The 7690-nt window shown below is 41.5% G+C and overlaps 1 long non-coding RNA gene across 1 annotated transcript in view; it reads left to right on the top strand.

The window, feature by feature from the left end:
• Positions 1 to 3037: 3037 nt before the first annotated feature.
• The window catches only part of LOC311227143, a 31598-nt gene continuing 26945 nt past the window's right edge, over positions 3038 to 7690 (top strand). Inside the window, exon 1 of the long non-coding RNA XR_014619573.1 lies at positions 3038 to 3435. This is a non-coding gene — a long non-coding RNA (uncharacterized lncRNA). The remainder of the gene's footprint in view (positions 3436 to 7690) is intronic.

Genomic DNA, 7690 nt, shown 5'->3' with positions numbered 1-7690 from the left:
CCAGAATCAGCCATAAGACAAACACAAACTACAGGATCCATAACAACACATTCAGCCACAACACCAAAACAAACTACAGGATCTATAACAACACAATCAGCCACAACACCAATAGAAACTACAATATCTATAACAACACAATCAGCCAAAACACCAATACAAACTACAATATCTGTAACAACACAATCAGCCACAACACCAACTCAAACTCCAGGATCTGTAACAAAACAATCAGCCACAATGGCAACCCAAACTACAGGATCTATAACAACACAATCAGCCACAACTCAAACTACAGGATCTATAACAACTCAATTGGCCATATTACCAACAGAAACGACAGGATCCACAACAACACAATCAGCCAAAACACCAATACAAACTACAATATCTGTAACAAAACAACCAGCCACAACACCAACACAAACTACAGGAACTCTAAGAAAAAAGTCAACCACAACGAAAACACAAACTACAGGATCTGTAACAACAGAATCAGGCTTAAGACAAACAGGAACTACAGGATCAGGAATAACACAGTCAGCCACAACACAAACTCAAACTACAGCATCTATAACAACACAACCAGCCACAACACCAACTCAAACTACAGGATCGGTAACAACAGAATCTAAACCAACCCAAATGCCGGGATATGTAACAACACAATCAGCCTCAACACCAACACAAACTACAGGATATGTAATAACACAATCAGCCACGACACAAACACAAACTACAGGATTTATAATAACACAGTCAGCCACAACACCAGCACAAACTACAGGATATCTAACAGAATCAGCCACAACACAAACACAAACTACAGGATCCACAACAACACAATCAGCCACAACACCAACACAAACTACAGGATCCACAACAACACAATCCGCCACAACACCAACTCAAACTACAGGATCTATAACAACACAACCAACCATGACACAAATTACAGGATCTGTGACAACACAATCAACCATGAGACCAACACAAACTACAGGATCCATAATAACACAATCAGCCACAACACCAATACAAACTACAGGATCTGTAACAACACAGTCAGCCACAACACCAACACAAAGTACAGGAACTCTAAGAAAAAAATCAACCACAATGAAAACACAAACTACAGGATCGGTAACAACACAATCAACACCAACCCAAGCGCCAGGATATGTAACAACACAATCAACCATAATACCAACACAAACTACAGGATATGTAACAACACAATCAAATACAACAAGATATGTAACAACACAATCAACGACAACACCAACACAAACTACAGGATTTATAACAACACAATCAACCACATTATCAACACAAACTACAGGATCTTTAACAACACAATCAGCCACAACACAAACTCAAACTACAGGATCTGTAACAACACAACCAGCCACAACACCAAAACAAACTACAGGATCTATAACAACACAACCAGCCACATTAACAACACAAACTACAGGATCTATAACAACACAACCAGCCACATTAACAACACAAACTACAGGATCTTTAACAACACAATCAACGACAACACCAACACAAACTCCAAGATCCATCACAACACAATCAGCCACAACACAAACTCAAACTCCAGGATCCGTAACAACACAATTAACTGCAATATTAATGCAAACTCCAGGATCCATAACAACACAATCAACCACAACACAAACTACAGGATCTGTAACAACACAATCAGCCACAACACCAACACAAACTACAGGATCTGTAACAACACAATCAGCCACAACACAAACTACAGGATCTGTAACAACACAATCAACCACAACACAAACTACAGGATCTGTAACAACACCATCAACCACAACACCAACACAAACTACAGGATCTGTAACAACACAATCAACCACAACACCAACACAAACTACAGAATCTGTAACAACACAATCAGCCACAACACAAACTACAGGATCTGTAACAACACAATCAAGCACAACACAAACTACAGGATTTGTAACAACACAATCAGCCACAACACCAACACAAACTACAGGATATGAAACAAAACAGTCAGCCACAACACCAACACAAACTACAGCATCTGTAACAACACAATCAGCCACAACACAAACTACAGGATCTGTAACAACGCAATCAACCACAACACAAAGTACAGGATCTGTAACAACACAATCAGCCACAACACAAACTACAGGATCTGTAACAACACCATCAACCACAACACCAACACAAACTACAGGATCTGTAACAACACAATCAGCCACAACACCAACACAAACTACAGAATCTGTAACAACACAATCAGCCACAACACAAACTACAGGATCTGTAACAACACCATCAACCACAACACCAACACAAACTACAGGATCTGTAACAACACAATCAACCACAACACCAACACAAACTACAGAATCTGTAACAACACAATCAGCCACAACACAAACTACAGGATCTGTAACAACACAATCAAGCACAACACAAACTACAGGATCTGTAACAACACAATCAGCCACAACACCAACACAAACTACAGGATATGAAACAAAACAGTCAGCCACAACACCAACACAAACTACAGGATCTGTAACAACATCATTTGGCAGCCAAATGCCATTACTGCCCACGACCACAATTTCTACTCCAGAGCAACCATCATCCCCCATGTCTATTTCATCCCCACAATCAACAGGCATCTCGCCCACTTCACGGCCACTAACTGATTCATCTGTCCCCAGCCAAGCGTTATCAAATATGACAACATCTTCATCCCAATTCTCTTCATCTCCCTCAACATCTGGTAAAATGGCTTCACTTTTTCCAACCCGGATCCAAACCAATTCTTCCGAGACTGCGAGTGTGGAAGTGACACTTGCGTCAAGTCCTCAAGACGCATCTACTCCTGAAGTCGTTTTGTCTCAAACCACCTCACCCACCTCACCCACCACACCTAAGTCATCGAGTCCAAGCTCCCAGCCTGTGACAGGCAATGCTAATGTTGCCACAGAAACAAGTTCTCTGGAGCCATTTTCCTCATCATCAACTTCCTCCGACTCATCCACCCCGGAACCTGCCTCAGAGAAGGTCACGTTGGCAGCGAGATCTCCATGCGTTCCGATGCCAAAGGGATCCACTGTGTTCATCGAACATGTCCCAAAACGTGCCGTAGTTAGACCAATTGTCTTTGCGTATCCAGCGGTGATCCGTACCGCCTTCGACTTTTCAAAGACGAATGACACAGCCTTGGGTGCCATGTCCCGTCTTGGACCGCCGGTCCCGACAGCACCCGACCGCGGTGATGTGGGGAATAGGTATGCAGCGAGGCCAGTGGGAACCATGTATATGCGGATGCGGATGAGCGGGGCTTTCAGCCCGGCGGTCTTGGATGCCGACACTGCAGAGCACCAGAGTTTGGCGCAAAATGTCACAAAGGAGGTGATTCTCTTTTTTCTTCTCTCCAGCAAAATCACAGTCTTCCTTTATTAGCATATCCACATGTATTATTGGTGTGGGTTAACTACTAACCTAGATAATCTTAACTACCCACCTCATACTATAGTCTACCCATATATCAGTGTTTCCCAACCTTTTTTGAGTACTGTACCCCCAAAGCATTGCAAGCCAACCTAAAGTACCCCCTACTACGCAATCAATCGTGGTGATCCCCAGGATATATAATTAATAGTCTCTATATTGTGGCAGACCGGCTGTGTGTGTGTGTGTGTATGTGTGTGTGAGTGAGTGAGTGAGTGGATGACCTGGATAAGGTCACATGGTCACACAGGTTGGCAGTTTATTGAAGTAAAGTTTGGCTGTGGTTGCTCTGTAGTTGTGACAGTAAATCCAGAGAGCACATAATGTTCACCAAACTGACGATTCTTCACTTTCGCCGTTTTCTTTTTCTTCTGAATGGGTTCTCCTGATTCAGCAGTATCACCTGTGCTGTTGTTGCTGGATGAACCAGCTCGACTCAGCCATTGATCCATAATGTTAACAGACATTTTTAAAGAGGCTTGATATTTTGCTAACTAGCTACACTACAATGATGATGCTCGGTGTAACACCTGACAGTCCGGTGGGAAGCTGAACGTTGCGCGATAGAACAAGTATAGCCAATAATAATATTATATCCATCAAATTATTACTTAATTTGAATTCCCCCAATTTTGGCATGCATTATTCTTTATTTGGGTACAGTTTTCCTGTACATACATTTTTCTTTTTTTACAGTAGAAAAGCAGGAGGGCTATCGGTTCATAATTTCGAACAGTACTATTTCTCTTTTATGCTCAGGCCGTTGCTAAGATGGTTCAATAATGATTCTGACATACCATGGGTGAATATGGAGAAGCACATTGTATCTCCATATACAGTACACTCAAATATATCCTCTTTTCTGGTCTATCCCAAAGCTTTTGCCGTACTAAATTCGGCCCAATTATAGCACATTCAATTTACGTTTGGAAATATATTGCCGAAATGAGACAGTGGGACACAAAATGGCACCTAGATACCCCTAATTTTGATAACAACTTCTTACTGTTGGGAGGGAAACCAGCTACATTTCCCAATTGGCAAAGACAAGGTATTCACAAACTATCTGACATATACAGTGAATACGGTCTCAGATCCTTTCAAGAGCTCAAACAAATCTATAATGTCCCTAGTACATCCTTCTTTTTTTATTTACAGTTGCGCACTGCAATGCACACTTATGGTATCCCATGGAATCAGCCGTTACCAGTTCATCCTTTAATGATTATAGTGAGTGGCATAAATGTTAAAAATGGTTTTGTTTCTGGATTATATAATAAAATACAAGGAAAACTAAACAGAACTACAGGTAATACCACTGTCTGGAACATAGATTTAAAGGATTACAACGCCTGCATAAATTGGCAGAATGTATGGGATAATATTCCGTTAACCTCTCGTAATTATAATAATCAATTAACTTATTACAAACTGATACAAAGATTTGATCTGTCACCCAGGAAACTGTCAAATCAGAATTTTACAAAGTCCCCTATGTGCACTGCTTTATGTCTGCAAAAAGTCATAGGAACATACATACATATGATGTGGGAATGTCCAGGAGTACTAGCTTTTTGGGCCAAGGTTGCATTATTTCTCACTAATATAACGGAGATAAACATACCTTGTTTGCCACACATTATATTATTAAACGATGATTCATCTCTAAAAATCACAACTGCAAGCAGGCAGGCTACACAGTATATGACTATACTGACGGACAATCTATATACTGAAAAGACACTTTTTTATGCCACTGTGGGAATTAATATGAAATGCTGATGTGAATGTCTCTTTCCTCTAAACTTATATAAAAAATAAAAAGATGGAGATTTTTTTTTTTTTTTTTTTTTTATATATATATTTTTTTTTTTTCATGTACCCCCTGGGGACCACCCACGTACCCCTAGGGGTACGCGTACCCCCGGTTGGGAAACACTGCTCTATATAATAGCATGTACAGCAGTGCTGTATATACCGCATATATAAATGTATATATATTTATATTTACTGCATATATATATATATATATATATATATATATATATATATATATATATATATATATATATATATATATATATATATATATCTGTCTGAATATACCTGCATATAATCCTTCTATAGACCTATTTATACACCTGCATATAGCCCATATAACTCTGTATGATAGCATGTACAATAAATCAAATTCAAATCAAATTTATTTGTAAGGCCCGACAACACACGTTAATGTCCCCATGGGCCGGACACGTCTTCTTTAAACAAGTCAAGAAGAAACATAACAATAAGTCAAGAACAAAACAAGAACACCATAAGGTCCAACAAATTTAAAATAAATGCAAATAAATTAATGAATGCAAGCACTCCCAGATATACCCCATGCGAAGGTAAGGAAAAACTCACTAAAACCTAACAATAAGGAAAAATGCACCACATGCAGTGTGGAGGAGAGAAACCTTAGAAGGGCCATTCAAGGGGGGATCTCCCTTCTTAGATGTCAGTGATAGTAGTGTTGCAGACTAACAGTTGGTAAGCATGCACTCATGTGTGTAGTGAAACACAGATGAGTGCATGCAATAGCAACTGAACATTTTGAAAAATTAAAGATAGAGCTGATAGCGATAGCAACTGAACATTTTGAAAGATTAAAGATAGAGCTGATAGCGAATCTATTTGAGGCACAGGGGCGGCGCAAAGAGGGTTGCGTCCTACCCGTCTTAATCACGGGTCGTTCAACACTCCGGTCATTGCTCTGAGACAGCCGGAGACAGGGAGATAGGGGGCGGCGCAGAGAGGGTCGCAACCTCCCCGACATAATCGCGGGACGTCCAACACTCCGGTCACCACTATGAGACCGCTGGAGACAGGGAGACAGGAGGGCACGCAGAGAGGATCGCATCCTCCCGGCCTTCATCACGGGACGTCCGACACTCCGGTCAACACTCCGGGACAGCAACTCACAGGGAGACAGGGAGACGGGACAGGCGTTAGACAGCTTGCGTGATTGTAGTGGGCGGACATACATAGCAATAGATATAGGTAAGCATATATTTGAATAAAGTAGATATATGAAGTAAGCATATTGTTAGAGATTTACTGTGCCCCCAACAAGCACTTAACCAAAGTTAAGAGACAACACAAGACAACAGGTTTACTATTACAAGCTGCAGCAGGGAATGTCTCTCAGAGAGACACTGAAAACCATTTCCCTGTCACAGAGCTTTTATTACGGAAATGCAGTAGAATAGACATGTGACCTAAAGCGTGCCATTTAGACAATATGGTCATGCTGATAGTAGATAATAAGCTGTGCCATTGCTGACTCTACAGAAACAGTTAGTGTGACAAGCAGTATCTAGGTTCTATTTCATTATGGCTTTCACTCAGCATCAGTTGCATAATATCTCGCTTCAGTGGATATGCACTGAATAAATTTCAAAATGTACCTTTACATACCAACATCCGTCTGACCACACCCCCATCTGCTGCCTACATAAGCAGGGGTGGGGCCACACACTCATCTCCTTCTCAAATTTCATCCACAAGGAAGTGCCTGTTATATACCCACTTGACGTGGAGAAAATATTTAGTCTGAGGAAAGGAAAACAGAAAAACAAGGAGATACGTTGACATTATATCTTTATTTTCTCTCTCACTATTTTCGAGAAAATACGGCGATATTGTCTTCGTCACTGGAGTGTCTGGAAGATGATGATCATTCTAAACCTCCACCGGTTTTTTCGTATTATGGGCTCGCGTCGCTGATATACTCCCCAAATTGCAGTCCTCCTTTGCTGCGGCTGGATGGGTTTGGCCCTCCGGCCATTCAGCTGGACTGTGGAAGTCTGTTGTGAGGTACTGGTTGGTTTTCGAGCCTGGGTGAGTAATGTTTGCTTGCGAGCGCCAGTTGTCTGTTAGTGCTATGGGGGCTAGCTGACAATTTTTACGAAAGCCGGCCCCAGATTAGGGTCCTCTGTTTGGCCTCTTAGGCGACGGCGGAGGATCTTGGTCTGAAGCCCATGATGGTCAACTAGTGGGCCGCGACCAGGACCTGGTGATCCCAGGATTCTCTGGACAAGCGGATGCTTCTCTGTCCCGTGCAGGCCCCATCTTTCACATAAAAGTGAAAGTACACCCTAACGAGGAAATGTGG

The sequence above is a fragment of the Notolepis coatsorum genome (genome assembly GCF_963971535.1).
Source record: "Notolepis coatsorum genome assembly, chromosome: 4".
Classification (NCBI taxonomy): domain Eukaryota; kingdom Metazoa; phylum Chordata; class Actinopteri; order Aulopiformes; family Paralepididae; genus Notolepis; species Notolepis coatsorum.
This window is presented reverse-complemented; position numbering and strand designations above follow the sequence as displayed.